This window comes from Nerophis lumbriciformis, linkage group LG02 (genome assembly GCF_033978685.3).
Source record: "Nerophis lumbriciformis linkage group LG02, RoL_Nlum_v2.1, whole genome shotgun sequence".
Taxonomy (NCBI): Eukaryota; Metazoa; Chordata; class Actinopteri; order Syngnathiformes; family Syngnathidae; genus Nerophis; species Nerophis lumbriciformis.
This window is the reverse complement of record NC_084549.2, coordinates 64,053,422-64,076,609: the sequence shown is the minus strand read 5'-3', so window position 1 is coordinate 64,076,609 and position 23,188 is coordinate 64,053,422. Positions and strand designations below refer to the sequence as shown.

General features: G+C 37.6%; 1 protein-coding gene across 1 annotated transcript in view; it reads right to left on the bottom strand.

Annotated features, from left to right (window-relative positions):
• wipf1b (WAS/WASL interacting protein family, member 1b) overlaps positions 1-23,188 on the bottom strand; it is a 61,415-nt gene that overhangs the window by 27,144 nt on the left and 11,083 nt on the right. The window contains exon 2 of the mRNA XM_061966489.1: positions 2,156-2,263. The gene's annotated coding sequence lies outside the window, so the exon portion shown is untranslated. The remainder of the gene's footprint in view (positions 1-2,155; positions 2,264-23,188) is intronic.

The window sequence follows — 23,188 nt, the reverse complement described above, 5'->3', positions numbered from 1 at the left end:
CCCTGCTTACATCTCATTGTGCAACATGTGAATGTTTTAATGGGAACTAAATGCAATGTCTGAAAGGGGTACAAATTATTTCCAAAGCAGGACCTCCACCCAGACAAACAATACAAGTACACAGTTCATGAAAAACAATATTGTTTGTTATTGTCATTGTAAGTGGGCCTAAACACTTATATTAGAAAATAACCTCATGGAAATGACTGCTGTCATTTAATTATAATAATAAGAGAATGTTGTCTGTCTATCTGTGTTGGCCCTGCGATGAGGTGGGGACTTGTCCAGGGTGTACACCGCCTTCCGCCCGAATGCAGCTGAGATAGGCTCCAGCACCCCCCGCGACCCCGAAAGGGACAAGTGGTAGAAAATGGATGGATGGATGGAAATTTAACTTGTTATTTAGTCAGGTTTGGGACAGGTGTGCTGCTGGTGTAGCCACAGTGTGCACGTGTGATGTTGCTCACATGGGCTCCACTGAATACTCAGGGAGTTTTTGCGTTTGCTCACACACATGAAAAATTAGAGGGAACATTGTTGGTGATGCTGATACTATACTATGTATCGATATCTGGATCGATCAGTTCTACCTTGCATTAAATGTTTTTAGCTTTTTGCCTCATCCTGCTCGGTGTGTGTGTGTGCGTGTCCAGCATGCTTAGCTATTCCTTTCTCCCTAGTCCTCCAGTGATAATGATACTTGGAGGTAAAAGTTAATTTATTTTTGGAGGATTAGTATCCTCACCGTGGCTAGACGACCCGTTTGTTGCAGATCGCTCTTAAATTGGAGCCGGTGTTCTGGCAAGACATGCACCCTCTTGGAACGCATGCAACTACTGCGTGGGCGTAACAAGAAATATGGAAATATAATTGGTTCTCTTTGAGCGTTCACCCCGTCCCTTTTGAAGGAACCTTTCAGGGGAGTACAACCTTTAGCATTTAAACACTGGGACACAGCTGCGGCAAAGTTCGGCTGGGCTCGGGAAATCATTGGCTGATCGTCAGTCGGTTCAAAAAAGGCAAATATGATCGGGATCCAGACATTTTAGCAAAAATGTTACATATTATGTAATAATGTTTTTTCTTATCTCTCCTATTATGGTTAATTACCATTAAATTTACAGGATTAAACATTTAATACATTTAAATGTATTTTATTTATTTGTATGTAATATATGTATTTATTCTATGTATTACATATATTTTATATATATATATATATATATATATATATATATATATATATATATATATATATATATATATAAATATATATATATATATAAATATAAATATATGTATATATATATATATATATATATATATATAAATATATGTGTATATATATATATATATATATATATATATATATATATATATATATATATATTTTGTATTTTTTTTTGTATTTTTTGTATTTTTATTTTTAAAATGTTTATACATTGTATTTTATTTAATTTGTATTATTATGCTACTTTTGCAGCACTGTACTGTGCGGTTTATTATAATTACAAGAAATGTATTATAGTCAATTATAATTATTTATTTGACATAATAATAATAGTAATACTAATAATAATAGTAATAATATTAGTGCTTACAGAATGTTAAAAACATATCAGATATAAAAAAAACATAAAAAATCATTAAAATACGTCGAAAAATAACAAACAAAATAAACAAAAATAAATGATAAATATACATCAAACACTATAAAAATAAAATTTAAATAAAATAAAAACAAATAATAAAAGTACTTCAAACACAATTAAAAAAAATTATAAAAATGTTTACAAAAATAAATACATAAAAATATGGCAAACATCAGCAAGAGCTGGTTCAATAAAAATCCCTGCGAAAATATATATGCTTAATAATCAAATAAATGTGTGTTTTCAGTTATCTGACACATTTTGGCTGTGTAACGCTGCAGTATACACATTTTTAAATCATATCAAATTTTAGAAAAAAAATGGCATCATTGTTGGTTCTTGTATCAACAAAATGCACCTATTTAAACGGCGAACGTTCCGCAGTGTGCCCCTAAAAACACCAGCTCCAAACGTGCCCCGAGGTCAAACAAGGATGGCGGCTTTCAAACACGATCGCCGTCCACGCCGGCGGCGCCACAAAAGACAAGATGAAGTCCACTTACTCAATCTGCGTCCATAGAAGAATCAGCAGCACGTTGAGCAGACAATAGAAGAAGCACCTCAGTTCCGTCCTCATGAAAACGCAAAATGCGAGCAGCAGCCGCATGCAGCTGAAAAGGAAAAAAAAAAAAAAGAAAAGCAGAAGATGAAGTGGTTGCTAGAATGTAAAAAAAACAAAAAACGACAAGAACTTCCTGTAAACTCTGACAAGGCGAGCTTCACATTCAGCAAACGCCACTTCTTCTTTCTCACTTCCTATTTAGTTCACCCTAAACATGCTCCTTCATCTTAAAACCATTAAAACATATGTGCAACAAGTCAGCATGCCATCACCATATATGGTCATTGACAACTTAACCCAATTGGATTTATTCCTCTTATATTTACCATTTTCAATCAAATCATTTGAGCCTCAATGAAACTGGACTCATGGGGACTGATGTTGTTCACAATGTGAAGGAATAACAAACTGCTTGAAGTTGCCCTACAACTAGAGATGTCCGATATCGGACTGCCAATAATATCAGCCGATAAATGCTTTAAAATGTAATATCGGAAATTATCAGTATCGGTTTCAAAAAGTGACTTTTTTAAAACGCTGCTGTGTACACGGACGTAGGGAGAAGTACAGAGCGCCAATAAACCTTAAAGGCACTGCCTTTGCGTGCCGGCCCAATCACATAATATCTACGGCTTTTCACACACACAAGTGGATGCAAGCATACTTGGTCAACAGCCATACAGGTCACACTGAGGATGGCCGTATAAACAACTTTAACACTGTTACAAATATGCGCCACACTGTGAACCCACACCAAACAAGAAAGACAAACACATTTCGGGAGAACATCCGCACCGTAACACAACATAAACACAACAGAACAAATACCCAGAAGCCCTTGCAGCACTAACTCTTCCGGGACGCTACAATATACACCCCCCCCCCCCCCCCCCGCTCCCCCTTACCCCCCGCCCACCTCAACCTCCTCATGCTCTCTCAGGGAGAGCATGTCCCAAATTCCAAGCTGCTGTTTTGAGGCATGTTAAAAAAAAATAATGCACTTTGTGACTTCAATAATAAATATGGCAGTGCCATGTTGGCATTTTTTTCCATAACTTGAGTTGATTTATTTAGGAAAACCTTGTTACATTGTTTAATGCAGGGGTCGGCAACCCAAAATGTTGAAAGAGCCATATTGAACCAAAAATACAAAAACAAATCTGTCTAGAGCCGCAAAAAATTAAAAGCCATATTACATACAGATAGTATGTCATGAGATATAAATTGAATTAAGAGGACTTAAAGGAAACTAAATGAGCTCAAATATAGCTACAAATGAGGCATTATGATGCAATATGTACATATAGCTAGCCTAAATAGCATGTTAGCATCGATTAGCTTGCAGTCATGCAGTGACCAAATATGCCCGATTAGCACTCCACACAAGTCATTAACATCAACAAAACTCACCTTTGTGCATTCACGCACAACCTTAAAAGTTTGGTGGACAAAATGAGACAGAAAAAGAAGTGGCATAAAACATGTCCGAGAAAGTCGGAGAAAAGTTATAAATGTAAACAAACTACGGTGAGTTCAAGGACCGCCAAAATTAGTAGGACAAAACGGCGCTTGCCAAATACTCGAATCCGTGAAGCTGACAGTGTGCTTTATAACAATTAGGGAGGTTTGTGTCATGTTTGTCCTCCTACAGAAACCATATTAAAACAAAAATTATTTTTTTTCCCCCTCATCTTTTTCCATTTTTCATACATTTTTTAAAAAGCTCCAGAGAGCCACTAGGGCGGCGCTAAAGAGCCGCATGCGGCTCTACAGCCGCGGGTTGCCGACCCCTGGTTTAATGCATCCAGCGGGGCATCACAACAAAATTAGGCATAATAATGTGTTAATTCCACGATTGTATATATCGGTTGATATCGGAATCGGTAATTAAGAGTTGGACAATATCGGAATATCGACAAAAAAGCCATTATCGGACATCTCTAGTATTTTTCATTAGTACCGCCGTACTTTATTAGTACCTGTATACCGTACAACCCTATCTGAAAGTAGTCTTTTGTTGTTGCTACCATGCTAAAGTGCTAACAGCCACTCACTTTTTAAACGTTTAAACTTGTCTTATTTTGAATGTTTGTCAACCTTATTCGTCGTAAACACACTTTACGTTTGCACACTTTTATTGTGCACGTGTACTTTAATTTAAAAGTAGTGTAATATTTTCACAGCGGCTACTTCCTGTTCTCTCAGCATGGCACTTCCTGCTTTCTTTTCTGACTTTTTTTTTTTTTTTTGCAACTCGAGGAGACGCACGAGCTTTGTGTTCTTTAGCCGTTCTTTGGCCTCGGCTGAGGGGGCGAGAACCGAACCTGTTGGAGCTGGCGCACTCGTCTGCTAACAATAGCGGCGTCTGATGTGGCGTGCAAGGGGCCTCTGCCAGAAGCCAACGCCGCGCACATAAATGATAAATCAGCACGGGGCCTCGTCTGAGTAAACATTAAAAAGGAATTTGGCTGCAAAGTGGAGTCAGTTCAGGTTGCGTGAAACTATTTATTACTGTCTTTATTTTTTTGTGTGCACACCTTTCTTTGGAGCTGGCACAATCATTGGCTGGTAAAGTCTGATGTGTTGAAGCGTGATGTTTTTTTGGGGGGGGGGGTTTTGCAGAACATTTGGTGCAAATACCACGCAAAATGTGTTCCGCTGAACAGTGAAGAAGTCCCAAAGCGACGGACGCCATGTGTGTTTACATTGAGCTCACCCGAACAACCTACAGCACAGGACAGGTAATCTTGCCTCATTATAATCGTGTTTTTAATTTTTTTTATGTGTTCTATTTTGTAATATTATCAAATTTATCAGTAAAAGGTAGATCATTTTTCTGCCAATATCTGCCCTAATTATTCTTCTTGTCATTAGAATCATTATAAATATAAGATAATAATAATTGTATAATTATTAATATTATATATTAGGACTGTAACGATAAACAATAATAACTCGATGAGGCAATTCCTGAAGGAATTGCGTGTGAATGCTCCAATGCTGAAGTTGAACTGAAATCCTGGAATTTTTTTTTTTTTAGAATTGTTAAAGTAGAGCACACAATTCCCAAACAGGCTGAATATTTTGAAGTTGGAACAGTTTGAATCAGATGAAAAATGTGGGAGTTGTGGAACTTTGAAGAATGTCCCATTGATTTAAATGGAAATTTCCCCAAAATTTGGGAATTTTGGGAAAAGTTGTAATGGTAAAAAAAAACTTGAATGTTCTGAATGAGTTGAAATGGTTGGTGTATGAATTTTTGTAATCAGTCGAGAAATGTTGAAATAGTAACATGTTGAATTGAGAAATGGTATTACGGAATTCCTGGAATTACTGGAAAAACTGGAATTTTTCCAGTTCAAAAAACAACTTCGACAGAATAAAAGGGTTTAAATAGGGCTTTGGAAAACAAGGGATTCTGGAAAATCCTGAAATTTTTTTGGAACTTGGAGTTGTGGAACTTTGAATGTCCCGTTGATTTCAATGGGAATTTCCCCCAAATTTGGGAATTTCGGGAAAAGCAGGAATTTTGGGGAAAATGGTAAAAAAAACTTGAATGTTCTGAATGAGTTGAAATGGTTGGTGTTGGAATTTTTCAAATCGGTCGAGAAATGTTGAAGTAGTAACATTTTGAATTGAGAAATTGTATTATGCAATTCCTGCAATTTTTGGAAAACCGGGAATTTTTCCAGTTCAAAAAACAACGTTGTTTTTTGTCCTTATTAAGAGGAATGTTTTGACGGTGGAACGGTTGAAGTGGGTTGAAAAATGTGTGAGGAGTAGTCGCCAGAATAAAAGGGTGGAAATAGGGTTTGGGAAAACAAGGGATTCTGGAAAATCCTGGAATTTTTTTTTAACTTGGAGTTGTGGAACTTTGAAGAATGTCCCGTTGATTTCAATGGGAATTTCCCCCAAATTTGGGAATTTTGGGAAAATCAGGAATTTTTGGGAAAATGGTAAAAAACTTGAATGTTCTGAATGAGTTGAAATGGTTGGTGTTGGAATTTTTCATATCGGTCGAGAAATGTTGAAGTAGTAACATGTTGAATTGAGAAATGGTATTATGGAATTCCTGGAATTTCTGGAAAACCGGGAATTTTTCCAGTTCAAAAAACCACTTTGTTTTTTGTCCTGATTAAGAGGAATGTTTTGACGGTGGAACGGTTGAAGTGGGTTGAAAAATGTGGGATGAGTAGTCAACAGAATAAAAGGGTGGAAATAGGGCTTTGGAAAACAAGGGATTCTGGAAAATCCTGAAATTTTTTTGGAACTTGGAGTTGTGGAACTTTGAAGAATGTCCCGTTGATTTCAATGAGAATTTCCCAAAAATTTGGGAATTTCGGGGAAAGCGGGAATTTTGGGGAAACTTGTAAAAAACTTGAATGGTCTGAATGAGTTGAAATGGTTGGTGTTGGAATTTTTCAAATCGGTCGAGAAATGTTGAAGTAGTAACATGTTGAATTGAGAAATGGCATTATGCAATTCCTGCAATTTTTGGAAAACCGGGAATTTTTCCAGTTCAAAAAACAACGTTGTTTTTTGTCCTTATTAAGAGGAATGTTTTGACGGTGGAACGGTTGAAGTGGCTTGAAAAATGTGGGAGGAGTAGTCGCCAGAATAAAAGGGTGGAAATAGGGTTTGGGAAAACAAGGGATTCTGGAAAATCCTGGAATTTTTTTTTAACTTGGAGTTGTTGAACTTTGAAGAATGTCCCGTTGATTACAATGGGAATTTCCCCAAAATTTGGGAATTTCGGGGAAAGCGGGAATTTTGGGGAAAATGGTAAAAAAAACTTGAATGTTCTGAATGAGTTGAAATGGTTGGTGTTGGAATTTTTCAAATCGGTCGAGAAATGTTGAAGTAGTAACATGTTGAATTGGGAAATGACATTACGGAATTCCTGGAATTTCTGGAAAACCGGGAATTTTTCCAGTTCAAAAAACAACTTCGTTTTTTTGTCCTGATTAAGAGGAATGTTTTGACGGTGGAACGGTTGAAGTGAGTTGAAAAATGTGGGAGGAGTAGTCGCCAGAATAAAAGGGTGGAAATAGGGCTTTGGAAAACAAGGGATTCTGGAAAATCCTGGAATTTTTTTTAACTTGGAGTTGTGGAACTTTGAAGAATGTCCCGTTGATTTCAATGGGAATTTCCCCCAAATTTGGGAATTTCGGGAAAAGCAGGAATTTTGGGGAAAATGGTAAAAAACTTGAATGTTCTGAATGAGTTGAAATGGTTGGTGTTGGAATTTTCCAAATCGATCGAGAAATGTTGAAGTGGTAACATGTTGAATTGAGAAATGGTATTCCGGAATTCCTGGAATTTGGGGAAACCCAGGAATTTTTCCAGTTCAAAAAAACAACTTAGTTTTTTTGTCCTGATTAAGAGAAATGTTTTGACGGTGGAACGATTGAAGTGGGTTGAAAAATGTGTGAGGAGTAGTCGCCAGAAAAAAGGGTAGAAATAGGGCTTTGGAAAACCAGTAATTCTGGAAAATCCTGGAATTTTTTGGAACTTGGAAAAAGAGTAGTTTGAATTTCCAGGATGGTGGAATGTGTTGAAGGTGGAATGGTATGGATAGGTTGAAAAATGTGAAAATGGTGAAAGTTTGAAAAATGGCCAATTCATTTTAAATGGGAAAAAATGTACCGAGAAACCGGAAATTCTGGGTAATCTGGGAATTTTTGGAATTTGCTACGGGAAAGCCCGCGATTCCAGAATAGGTCATCATTGTGTGAATGCTTTGGAGCATTCACACAATGATAACCGCGGTAAAACTCCCGACCGTGAGTACAACCGTATCAAATTAAAATTATTGAAAAACCGCAACTGATAACCACACCTTCATATACTTATGGACCGGTTAGCATTAGTTTGCTAGCTCGCTTAAATGCTAACATGAAAACAGGAGCCATTAACGTCGTTCCCCAGTAAAAAAAAAAAAACGTCACATAAACCGGAAGTAAAACAAAGTGATTAATTTAAAAAATATTCTAAAACGCTTTCAAATCAAAGTGGACGACAATGAACATATTTAACACACAATTAAAAATAAATCTTACGGAGCGAGAAAACTTTTTTTTTTCTGAGTCTACTTATTTTATTTGTATTTATTTATTTATTTATTTATTTATATATAAAATTTTGTTAAAAGATTTCAGTGCGTGTAAAAGTACTTATTGAGCACATTCAACAATACCGCGATAATAATGCTAATTGTGATAATTTGGTCAAAATAACCATGATATGCAATGTTTATACGGTTATATTGTATAATCATAAACATTTCAATAACAACAAGGATGATGAAGATTATCATCCTTATTATTATTATAAAAATGTACTTTTTTTCATATTTTGTGTATTTTATGTACTGCCATGTGTGTAATACACACATTGGCCCTAAATTACACTAAAAAACTAAATCCAAGTTAGAAAATAAAATATAAATTGTTGTAAAAATGTCAAACATGTGTAATGAACTATCCTAGAAGGCAAATATAAAATGTGTAATTAAAAAAACAAGGCACAAATTTAGCAACAGCCACGCCTTCGAGTCATTGTTTGCTTACACCCTCCCAACACACACACACACACACACACACACACACACACACACACATTTAAAAAGGTTTCCCTTTAAGGGACCAGTTTTTTTGTCCCCATACCGTCAGATGTCCCCTAAAGGTGACTGTGTAAACAGAGCGATGTCCCCATTAAGTAAGCATTGCCAGAACACACACACACACACACACACACACACACACACACACACACACACACACACACACACACACACACACACAAAATATAGTTCAGAATGGATCTGACTATCATTTAAAAAGGTTTCTCTTTAGGGGACCTGTTTTTTTGTCCCCATACCGTCAGATGTCCCCTAAAGGTGACTGTGTAAACCAGGGGTGCTCATTACGTCGATCGCGAGCTACCGGTCGATCGTGGAGGGTGTGTCAGTCGATCACCAGCCAGGCATTAAAAAAATAGTCCTAAAATGAGCGATCATAAATCTTCACTATGACGTCACTTTCGTCACTTGATTGACATTCACGGCACCCGAGGGTCTTCTGAGATGACGCTGGCTGCTGCCAGCTCATTAAAATTACCGACAGGAAGGCGAGAAACACTTTATTTCAACAGACTCTGGCGCCGTACCTGTCGTCAAAACTCCAAAGACCGACTGCACAGTTGCACAATAAAAGTGCTGCTTCATCCTGCCTGCCTTACAAAATAAGAGTCTCAGAAAGCTGGCGTGCACAAGATAGCAAGCCTAGGAGTTTGCCGACAATGTATTTCTTGTAAAGTGTATACAAAGGAGTATGGAAGCTGGACAAATAAGATGCCAAAAACCAACCACTTTCATGTGGTATTGGACAGAAAGGAGGACTTTTTTTCTCCTCCATTCGAAAATGCGGACCTTATCAGCACCACCGTCTGATTCCTATCAATGCAAGTCATCAGAATCAGGTAATACACCAACTTATATTCTTGTCTTCATGAAAGAAAGGAATCTATATGTGTTAAACATGCTTGTATTATCTTTTAACACCTTTAACTTGTTAACAATATTAACTATATGTGTTAAACATGCTTGTATTATCTTTAAACACCTTTAACTTATTACCAATATTAACTATAAGTGTTAAACATGCTTGTATTATCTTTAAACACCTTTAACTTGTTAACAATATTAACTATATGTGTTAAACATTCTTGTATTATCATTAAACACCTTTAATTTATTAACAATATTAACTATATGTGTTAAACATGCTTGCATTATCATTAAACATCTTTAACTTGTTAACAATAGTAACTATATGTGTTAAACATACTTGCATTATCTTTAAACACCTTTATCTTATTAACAATATTAACTATATGTATTAAACATGCTTGTATTATCATTAAACACCTTTAACTTGTTAACAATATTAACTATATATATTAAACATGCTTGTATTATCATTAAAAACCTTTAATTTATTAACAATATTAACTATATGTGTTAAACATGCTTGTATTATCATTAAACACCTTTAACTTGTTAACAAAAACATATATTTCATAAATAAGTAAATATAAATTATATATATGAATGAGGTAGGTCCCCACGACTTGATCAATTGAAAAGTAGCTCGCCTGCAGAAAAAGTGTGAGCACCCCTGGTGTAAACAGACTAGCGATGTCCCCATTAAGTAAGCATTGCCAGAACACACACACACACACACACACACACACACACACACACACAAAATATAGTTCAGAATGGATCTGACTATCATTTAAAAAGGTTTCTCTTTAGGGGACCTGTTTTTTTGTCCCCATACCGTCAGAGGTCCCCTAAAGGTGACTGTGTAAACAGAGCGATGTCCCCATTAAGTAAGCATTGCCAGAACACACACACACACACACACACACACACACACACACACACACACACACACACACACACACATGCGTTGATTGATTGACAATAAGTTATGTTCCAGCAACAGGAAGCTGGTGTCACCTTTCATTGTTGACTTCAGTTTCACTTTCACAGCACACACACACACACACACACACACACACACATACACACACACACACACACACGTGACATGACATGACATGACATGAGCAATAAATGTGACGACACAATCTGGTTTTACTTGACCGCTTTGCATCGTTTGATCATGACTGGTAGGCAGTTTGAAGTCAGGTTGTGTCATCATGCTACTACACCTATCATGTTACTACACTTATCATGATACTACACTTATCATGATACTACACCTATCATGTTACTACACTTATCATGATACTACACTTATCATGATACTACACCTATCATGTTACTACACTTATCATGATACTACACTTATCATGATACTACACCTATCATGATACTACACTTATCATGATACTACACTTATCATGATACTACACCTATCATGTTACTACACTTATCATGATACTACACTTATCATGATACTACACCTATCATGTTACTACACTTATCATGATACTACACCTATCATGATACTACACCTATCATGATACTACACTTATCATGCTACTACACCTATCATGATACTACACTTATCATGATACTACACCTATCATGATACTACACTTATCATGATACTACACTTATCATGATACTACACTTATCATGATACTATACCTATCATGATACTACACCTATCATGATACTACACTTATCATGATACTACACCTATCATGATACTACACTTATCATGATACTACACCTATCATGTTACTACACTTATCATGTTACTACACTTATCATGATACTACACCTATCATGATACTACACCTATCATGATACTACACTTATCATGCTACTACACCTATCATGATACTACACTTATCATGATACTACACCTATCATGATACTACACTTATCATGATACTACACTTATCATGATACTACACTTATCATGATACTATACCCATCATGATACTACACCTATCATGATACTACACTTATCATGATACTACACCTATCATGATACTACACTTATCATGATACTGCACCTATCATGTTACTACACTTATCATGTTACTACACTTATCATGATACTACACCTATCATGATACTACACCTATCATGATACTACACTTATCATGATACTACACTTATCATGATACTACACCTATCATGATACTACACTTATCATGATACTACACTTATCATGCTACTACACCTATCATGATACTACACTTATCATGATACTACACCTATCATGATACTACACTTATCATGATACTACACTTATCATGATACTATACCTATCATGATACTACACCTATCATGATACTACACTTATCATGATACTATACCTATCATGATACTGCACCTATCATGATACTACACCTATCATGATACTACACTTATCATGATACTACACCTATCATGATACTGCACCTATCATGATACTACACTTATCATGCTACTACACCTATCATGATACTACACTTATCATGATACTACACTTATCATGATACTACACTTATCATGATACTATACCTATCATGATACTACACCTATCATGATACTACACTTATCATGATACTACACCTATCATGATACTGCACCTATCATGATACTACACCTATCATGATACTACACTTATCATGATACTACACCTATCATGATACTGCACCTATCATGATACTACACCTATCATGCTACTACACCTATCATGCTACCACACCTATCATGCCGCTACGCCGATCACGCTGCTACACCAAACATATTGCTACGCCGAATATGTTCCATTTAGCCCTCAATAAAAATTAGTTTGACACGCCCGTCTTATCCTCTCGTGTTATAAGTGATGAAGCACATTTAATACAGGAAAAAAGTGAGTTCTTGAGTAGAAAAAGTGGATGAAATTCAATGGATTAAAAAAATAAATCATCAAAAACATGACGGAGCGTGTAGATAGCAAGCATGGTGAAGCAGTTGGAGCGTAGCACTGCTAGTCGGCACCGTGCTGAAGCAGAATGAGACGAGTTGATAACGCCAGTCAAAGACGTTAAAATAACATCGGCTGACATGTATCCATGAAAATATGGAGAAGCTGCGGATGGTGTATTTGACCGAGAAGCATGCTGCAAGGAGATGCCATATAAGTCAACCCTCCAAGGTGAATACTGTACATTATTATGACATTACCACTTTATTTTGGAGGGTCCAAACAGAGATTAAATTAATAATAATAATAATAATTATACATTTTATTTGTAAAAAGCACTTTACATTGAGTAAACAACCTCAAAGTGCTACAGTGTATTAAAAAAAATAATAATAATTATAAAAATAAAAAGATAATAAAAAATAAAATAAAAATAAAAACCAGAACAGCCAAATAGCTAAAACTAGTATGCATACAGTATGTTAAAAAAAAAAGGCTTTTTTAAAAAGAAGGGTTTGAATGATAATATCAATGAGGGATTTTTAATCACTGCTATGTTGAAATTATTACTAATATTGATACTGTTGATGATAATATTCATTTTTGTCTCACTACTTTTAGATTGTTCCGTGTCATGTTTGTGTGTCCTCAATTGCTCTGTTTATTGCTATTCTGAATATTGCTGGGTTGTTGTGGTATTGTTGTGTATTGTTTTGTTGGATTGATTAATTAAAAAAAAAAAGATTAAAAAAAAAAAAAAGAAAAAAAAGAAAAAAGAAAGAAGGGTTTTTTAAGCCTTTTTAAAAGCATCCACAGTCTGTGGTGCCCTCAGGTGGTCAGGGAGAGCGTTCCACAGACTGGGAGCGGCGGAGCAGAGAGCCCGGTCTCCCATTGTTCGTAGCTTTGTCCGGAGCGGAGGTGTCGTGTGGAGGATTTGGGGGTGAGTAGTTATTTGAGGTAGAGGGGGGCATTGATTGTAATCCATTTCAATTAATCAATTAAACCGCTGTAAATCTTATTAATAGTTTTGTATTTGTATTTTTGCAAAATAGCAGAAACACTTACTGTATTACCACAATAATTTAAAAAAAAAAGAGCTTACAAGAAGTCTTGTGGTCGTACATGCAGAGGTGTCACTTTTTGTTGACTTTTTTCCGGTTTTCGCGGCGGGCTCGATTGCGTCATGGCTTTTCTACTTTAACGGCTCTGCAGCCCGGACTCACTACATTATTGGCTCTGGAGCTCACTTAGTGGTCTCAGTCAGCAGATAACCAAGCAAAAATGCCCCCCAGTGGCTCTGAGCAGTACGAGGACGTTTTGGCAGCGTTGCACAATTTCTCTCTTTGACCCTTGGTCCTGGAAGGAAAAACCTTGGGACGCGTTCCTATGTCCTGGTTCTAGTTCTATGGTTATCATCACTGTTATTGTTATGAAATAAAGAAAAATCGTAACAATAAACAATAAATGTTTGGATTTTCATTAGAGCTGGGTGATAAAACAGTATCAGTATATATCCCTGATAAACACACACAAAATGCCTTTGATAAAACCATCCATCCATTTTCTACTGCTTGTCCCTCTCTGTGTTGCTGGATAAAACGTTAATTTTTATCATTGTTTTCTTCTTCGTGGGAAGAAAGCGGAAGTATGGAAGCAAGGTTGGTTGCATGGACAAAGGCACTGGTCACTGATCAGTGGGCGTGGCACGCTAACAGCCAATCAGGTAACAGTATCAACTATCAAGTTTGGTTGTCTGACGGTTGATTCTTTGCATTGAGTGAGGACAGAAAGTAAAAATGGAGAAATTGTGGACTTTAAAAGGGACTGTAGTCAGACCAATGTGGTCTGTATATGATACCAAGACCGCTAATACCACACCACCTTAACTGTGCTCACCCTTTAGAGCACAGCTGTAACATCCTGGCACTAAACCTGCAGAAAATAGTTCTTCTCAAGTTTTTCTACTTTTACATTTTGCACTATTTTCTTACACTTTATTAATAATTTCTTACATGTTTCTTATTTTTGCATTTGTATTCCTTAGCTCACCCTTTAGAGCACAGCTGTAACTTCCTGCCACTAAACCTGCAGAAAATAGTTATTCTCAGGTTTCGCTTTGTTTACATGTTGCACTATTTTCTAACACTTTATTAATCCTTTCTTACATGTTCCTTATTTTTGCATTTTTATTCCTTAGCCGCGCTCACCCTTTAGAGCACAGCTGTAACTTCCTGCCACTAAACCTGCAGAAAATAGTTCTTCTCAGGTTTCTATGTTTACATCTTGCACTATTTTCTTACACTTTATTAATCATTTCTTACATGTTCCTTATTTTTGCTTTTTAATTCCTTAGCCGCGCTCACCCTTTAGAGCACAGCTGTAACTTCCTGCCACTAAACCTGCAGAAAATAGTTCTTCTCCGGATCCTCTATGTTTACATTTTGCACTATTTTCTTACACTTTTTTTAATCATTTCTTACATGTTCCTTATTTTTGCATTTTTATTCCTAGGCCGCGCTCACCCTTTAGAGCACAGCTGTAACTTCCTGCCACTAAACTTGCAGAAAATAGTTCTTCTCAGGTTTCTCTTTGTTTATATTTTTCACTATTTTCTTACACTTTATTAATAATTTCTTACATGTTTCTTATTTTTGCATTTGTATGCCTTAGCTCACCCTTTAGAGCACAGCTGTAACATCCTGCCACTAAACCTGCAGAAAATAGTTATTCTCTGGTTTCTCTTTTTTTACATTTTGCACTATTTTCTTACACTTCATTAAGCATTTCTTACATGTTCCTTATTTTTGCATTTTTATTCCTTAGCCGCGCTCACCCTTTAGAGCACAGCTGTAACTTCCTGCCACTAAACCTGCAGTAAATAGTTCTTCTTAGGTTTCTCTATGTTTACATGTTACACTATTTTCTTACACTTTATTAATCATTTATTACATGTTCTTTATTTTTGCTTTTTTATTCCTTAGCCGCGCTCACCCTTTAGAGCACAGCTGTAACTTCCTGCCACTAAACCTGCAGAAAATAGTTCTTCTCAGGTTTCCTAATGTTTACATTTTGCACTATTTTCTTAAACTTTATTAATCATTTCTTACATGTTTCTTATTTTTGCATTTGTATGCCTTAACTCACCCTTTAGAGGACAGCTGTAACATCCTGCCACTAAACCTGCAGAAAATAGTTCTTCTCAGGTTTCTCTTTGTTTACATTTTGCACTATTTTCTTACACTTTATTAATAATTTCTTTAGAGCACAGCTGTAACATCCTGCCACTAAACTTGCAGAAAATAGTTCTTCTCAGGTTTCTCTTTGTTTACATTTTTCACTATTTTCTTACACTTTATTAATAATTTCTTACATGTTTCTTATTTTTGCATTTGTATTCCTTAGCTCACCCTTTAGAGCACAGCTGTAACTTCCTGCCACTAAACCTGCAGAAAATAGTTCTTCTCAGGTTTCTCTTTGTTTACATTTTGCACTATTTTCTTACACTTTATTAATAATTTCTTACATGTTCTTTATTTTTGCATTTTTATTCTTTAGCCGCGCTCACCCTTTAGAGCACAGCTGTAACTTCCTGCCACTAAACCTGCAGAAAATAGTTCTTCTCGGGTTTCTCTTTGTGTACATTTTGCACTATTTTCTTACACTTTATTAATAATTTCTTACATGTTCCTTATTTTTGCATTTTTGTTCCTTAGCCGCGCTCACCCTTTAGAGCACAGCTGTAGCTTCCTGCCACTAAACCTGCAGAAAATAGCTCTTCTCAGGTTTCTGTATGTTTACATTTTGCACTATTTTCTTACACTTTATTAATCATTTCTTACGTGTTCCTTATTTTTTGATTTGTATTATTATTGTTAAGTGTTCAATGTGATTTTACTATTTTGTTTACATTGTTTTGAGTGTTTTCCGTGCTTGTGTTGACATTTCCTTTCTGCTTTGGTAGCCGAAGAAGGTTAGATTTAAAATAAAAATATATTTTTCTCCTGCTCTTGTATTTAAATATCAATAATGATTGATAACGACTGACGTAAAACACTTAAATCGTGATACCGAGTCCAGCCGTATCGCCCAGGCCTGTTTTTGTTATGCATATTTTGCAGAACACGTTGGCTCCCACTGTTGGAGCGTTTGACTCAAGAGGTTCCAATCGGAACAGCACATTCTCCAAAACAGTGGAAGGGACGCTCTGCGCGAACGCTGACATCAGCATTTCCCAAAAGGCCCCCGAGAAGGCGCAGACGGTATCCGTGCTTGAAATATTGATGCGTCTCCTGCATCAGAAAGCGCGAGTGGTCCCAAACGTGGCAGCGGAAAGAATGCTGCACTTCAACATGCTTGACCACGTCTCGGACATTCCGCATGTGGAACGCATCACGGCGTTTACTTTTGGAACGGTTCTCTCTCTCAGAAGAGGAGCACGGTTGCACATGGGTCACATGATCTCTCTCCGGCGAGCACAAAACGGCTCATTCTTTTTTTCCCCTCTCTTACAGTTTTAGACCAACATTAGATCTGTTTCCGATGCCTAAATGCTCTCCTTGCTACTTTTTACCCTCTGTAAAAATTTTAAATAAAAATGCATTAATATTATTGGCATGTGTCCCTGTAGGTGAGGAACATGGTGCTCCCTCACTTTTGTGAAAAGAGGCCCTCAAAGGCTCGCTTTTGAAGCTTTTAATGACATCCTGATGGGAAAAACCTCCTTCCATATGAGGAGGCGAGGCGTAAAAACATACAAATTATAAATAGAAAGCAGGCTTTGCTACACGTCTTAAAGCCAGAAACCACTCAATAGTGAATACAAAAAAAAAGTCCTGAATACTGTACTCTATTTTTCGGACCATAGACGCATTAAAGGGGTCATATTATGATTTTTTTGTCTACATTCAAAACACTTCCTTGTGTTCTACATCAGTGGTCCCCAACCTTTTTGGCACCACAGACCGGTTCAATGTAGGCATTATTTTCAGGGACCGTCTTTCCACTTGTGCCAGATAAATAGAGCAAAAATAAGTGCATGAAAAATACAACTCAGTATAACGCTGAATTAGTGTTCCTTTGAATGAGATACAGATGGAAATTAGCCTTTGGAAACAATCTGTCACTTTTCTATTTGATATGTTCATTAATGTGCATTGTATCATGTCACAAAGTTATAACAAATATAACAAATGGTAACTTCCTATGATGAGTTTTATTGTTCATCTATAAACAAGCTTATTGGTGTGTCCAGTGCACAGGTGTCAAACTCGAGGCCCGCGGGCCAGATCTGGCCCTACACGCATTTTATATGGCCCGCAAAAGCCTGGAATTAATGTGTCAATAAAATACCTTATATTTTCTCTCTTTATTTTCTTATTTTCTTACTAATGGTATTATGGTTTTTTTCTAGTTTAAAGGGGAACATTATCACCAGACCTATGTAAGCGTCAATATATACCTTGATGTTGCAGAAAAAAAGACCAGATATTTTTTTTACCGATTTCCGAACTCTAAATGGGTGACTTTTGGCGAATTAAACGCCTTTCTATTATTCGCTCTCGGAGCGATGACGTCACAACGTGACGTCACATCGGGAAGCAATCCGCCATTTTCTCAAACACCGAGTCAAATCAGCTCTGTTATTTTCCGTTTTTTCAACTGTTTTCCGTACCTTGGAGACATCATGCCTCGTCGGTGTGTTGTCGGAGGGTGTAACAACACGAACAGGGACGGATTCAAGTTGCACCAGTGGCCCAAAGATGCGAAAGTGGCAAGAAATTGGACGTTTGTTCCGCACACTTTACCGACGAAAGCTATGCTACGACAGAGATGGCAAGAATGTGTGGATATCCTGCGACACTCAAAGCAGATGCATTTCCAACGATAAAGTCAAAGAAATCTGCCGCCAGACCCCCATTGAATCTGCCGGAGTGTGTGAGCAATTCAGGGACAAAGGACCTCGGTAGCACGGCAAGCAATGGCGGCAGTTTGTTCCCGCAGACGAGCGAGCTAAACCCCCTGGATGTCTTGGCTCACACCGTCCCTTATGTCACTGAAGATGATCAAGAGAAGAATATCGACCCTAGCTTCCCTGGCCTGCTGACATCAACTCCAAAACTGGACAGATCAGCTTTCAGGAAAAGAGAGCGGATGAGGGTATGTCTACAGAATATATTAATTGATGAAAATTGGGCTGTCTGCACTCTCAAAGTGCATGTTGTTGCCAAATGTATTTCATATGCTGTAAACCTAGTTCATAGTTGTTAGTTTCCTTTAATGCCAAACAAACACATACCAATCGTTGGTTAGAAGGCGATCGCCAAATTCGTCCTCGCTTTCTCCCGTGTCGCTGGCTGTTGTGTCGTTTTCGTCGGTTTCACTTGCATACGGTTCAAACCGATATGGCTCAATAGCTTCAGTTTCTTCTTCAATTTCGTTTTCGCTACCTGCCTCCACACTACAACCATCCGTTTCAATACATGCGTAATCTGTTGAATCGCTTAAGCCGCTGAAATCCGAGTCTGAATCCGAGCTAATGTCGCTATAGCTTGCTGTTCTTTCCGCCATGTTTGTTTGTGTTGGCATCACTATGTGACATCACAGGAAAATGGACGGGTGTATATAACGATAGTTAAAATCAGGCACTTTGAAGCTTTTTTTAGGGATATTGCGTGATGGGTAAAATTTTGAAAAAAACTTCGAAAAATATAATAAGCCACTGGGAACTGATTTTTAATGGTTTTAACCCATTCTGAAATTGTGATAATGTTCCCCTTTAACAAGGGGAAAAACTAGTGTTCAATATTGCAACAAATATTATATTATCTAACTTTGTTGGTCAAAATCCAAATAAATACTTCAATATCTGCTTAACTTATGATTTCCGAGCAAGTTATCCATCAAATTGTACACTATAAAAATGACCAATAGATTTTACTGTAAATCTTAGGGAGTTTTTTTTTTTTTTTTTTTTTTACAGCATATTACTGTAAGTTTGAAAAAAACCGACCGATGTTTGTTTTTTTATAGTAAAATTCCGTCGACTGAGCTGTGAGCTTTTTTTTTTTTTTATGTTTCTGTAAAATCCACGGTTGATGATTATATGGTAGCACATTTTATTATGGTAAAAAAATCAAATTAAACAGCGGTACCGTATTTCTATTTACAGTAATATGTTGTAAAAAATAATAATAAAATAACACCATATATTTTACAGTAAAAAAATTTACTGGCAACTAAGCTGCCAGGTTTTTTCTGTAAAAAAAACTGGCAAAATCCACAGATTTTTTTTACTCTTTACGTAATTTTTTTTGTAAATATTTAAATTCAAAGGCTACATTATACACCCCCGCTACCAAACCCCGCCCACCTCAACCGACGCACGGAGGGGGTGGGGGAGGTGGGGGTTGATGTGTGAGGGAGCAGGATTGGGGTGGGGGCGGGGTTTGGTGGTAGCAGGGGTGTATAATGTAGCCCGGAAGAGTCAGGGCTGCATAGAATTCTGGGTATTTGTTCTGTTGTGTTTATGTTGTGTTAAGGTGCAGATGTTCTCCCGAAATGTGTTTGTCATTCTTGTTTGGTTTTGGTTCAAAGTGTGGCGCATTATTAGTAAGAGTCTTAAAGTTGTTTTATATGGTCATCGTCAGTGTAACCTGTGTGGCTGTTGAGCAAGTATGCCTTGCTGTCACTTACGTGTGCAAGCAGAAGATGCATACAATAAGAGGCTGGGCAGACAAGCTGTTTATACAGATTGTAGAGGGCGCTAAATGTTGTACTATCATGGCACGCCCTTATTATTATTATTCGGGGAAAATTAATCCCGGGAGTCTTCTGCGAGAGGCACTGAAATCCGAAAGTCTCCCGGGAAAATCGGGGGTGTCGGCAAGCATGCGGCTCCGGAGCCGCGAGTTGCCGACCCCTGAGCTAGGGAATATAACAACTACACTACCCAGCATGCAACGGGAGTGACGAGCATGCGGGGTTGCCCCGAAAAGTGTTGTTGCATGTCGTCACCCGGCAGCTAAGAATGAGGTTATGAGCACGCTGTGAAAGTAAACGTCAAGAACTCAGCCAACACGCCTCGTCTGCATTATTTATAATTAGACAGACAACACATATACAGTGTGATTTTGTTTTGTTTACAAGGAAAGAAAAACAAAAGTTAAAAAAGGGAGATATATGTTGTATATATACAGTATGTATGTGCTGCGGTTGCTTTAAGAACGTTGCGACAGCTGCCGTAAAGGAGGTGCGTTGCTAGCCTGGTTGCTATGTTTCCGGTTGGTCGTAAAAGTGTCCGTCATGTGTTTGTACCCTGCTCAAATCTCTCAGTAAAGTTATTCATTGGATTATACCTTTTTGTTTTGAACTTTATTACACCTTGGAGCGCTTTTTCCGGTCCATTGTTTTTCCTGCTTTCCCTATCTGCGCCTAATGACTGAGCTACATGACGTCATTTCTTGTGATGTCTCAAGGGGCATTTCTGGTTGGGACGTGACTCGTTCCCAGGGATTCGAATAAAGAACCAACTCTTTTTCTTTACTATAGTGGTCTCGATAACGGGTACCGGTTCTCAAAAAGGGATTCGAGTCCGAGGACTCGGTTCTTTTCTTATCGAACAACCGGGAAAACCGGTTTCGAGTATCATCCCTAGCCACACCACACTCATATATGTTGTGAAATTAATTATTTACACATAAATATTTTGTATATGTTTATTTACATACCTTAATTGTTTCTAAATGGTGTCTGTAACACAGCAGTAAAACGGCTGATCAAACAAAACAGAAGTCATCGGGATGGACCTACGAGCTCCAATCAGCTGAACAGACTCAATAACTCCACGGCGACATTTTGGTGAATTTGTGAAACGGAAACAATACAAAAAGAATTCCATTGTGTGTGTATATATATACGGTATTTTTCGGACTATAAGTCGCATTTTTTTTCATAGTTTGGCCGGGCTCCGGTGCGATTTATATATGTTTTTTTCCGTCTTTATTATCATCATCCCTACTCTTAGGTGTGACTGCCATCTACTGGTCGCCATGTACACAATAAAATTGCTTTGAGGTCGGTAAGCACAGCCGGAATTAAAACGTACATTAGGCGCACCGGGTTATAAGGCGCACTGTCCATTTTTGAGGAAATAAAAACGGTTTTAGTCAGAAAAATACGGTGATCGCTTGTTGCAATGTGAGTTTTTGAGTTATCTATCGCAGAAGTTGATACTGTCACCTGATTGGCTGTTACTGCCTTTGTTCATGCAACCAACCTTGCTTTACAACTTCCTCTTCCTTCCTTCCGAAGAAGAAAAAAAAAATGATTGAACGTTATATCAAATGCATTTTTTTTTTTTTTACAGATATCGATTATCGACTATCCCGATGTAGATTGATATCATTTTATCGCCCGGCCCTAAGTAGCAACAAGGCTTGATTTTGGACAAGACACATCTAAAATAGACTTAAAACTCAAAATGTGTGGTGTGACTCATTTCTGGGCAGTACATTTTTTTTCTTCATGTGACACGGCAATATCTTTAAATACATCTCCGTATCTGTGCGTGTGCGTGTGCGGTGTGGCAACAAGCCAGTCATGTGGCGATGATGTCACCATCCAAAACAGACACAAAGGTGTGTTTTATTCACGTCGCTCTTGGTTTCCCCGGCACGTTCTTCCAGTCAATGGAAAAAGCATCAACGCGGCGCCGTGAGAAGGTCACACAACGTCGATCCGGGTGACGACTACGCCGCAAAAAGGGCCACCGAGGAGGAATTCCCGGAACTTGGGAGTCGCGAGGACTTCAAACCGGTTGTGTTACAAAGCTAACAGATGACAGGAGGCCAGAAACTACTACCAACATGCTGCTTTTTATGCCTAAAATAGGCTTGTAAATAGTGTGTGTGTGTGTGTGTGTGTGTGTGTGTGTGTGTGTGTGTGTGTGTGTGTGTGTGTGTGTGTGTGTGTGTGTGTGTGTGTGTTCCACATGTGCTCCTTTGTAATGATAACCAGCAGAGGAAGTGGTTTTGAGATTCCGGTTGCACTAAAACGACAACTGAAGGAACAGCAAACTTGTGACGTTCAAACACCAGTCGGGAATTCATTGCATCATCAACTTCGTCATTTTGGACATTTTGGACAAGTGTGTGCTGCCAAGCAGAGGCGGAGCATCAAATTCTGGGGACCCATACAAAAGATTCTTGAAGGCCCCCCTGCCCCCTGTCCCACGTTAAACCCAACACTTGGTATGTTTACATGCACTCAAAATGTATTATTGCACGGATTTGGTTAAAAGGGGAACATTATCACAATTTCAGAAGGGTTAAAACCATTAAAAATCAGTTCCCAGTGGCTTATTATATTTTTCGAAGTTTTTTTCAAAATGTTACCCATCACGCAATATCCCTAAAAAAAAGCTTCAAAGTGCCTGATTTTAACCATCGTTATATACACCCGTCCATTTTCCTGTGACGTCACATAGTGATGCCAACACAAACAAACATGGCGCATAGAACAGCAAGCTATAGCGATAT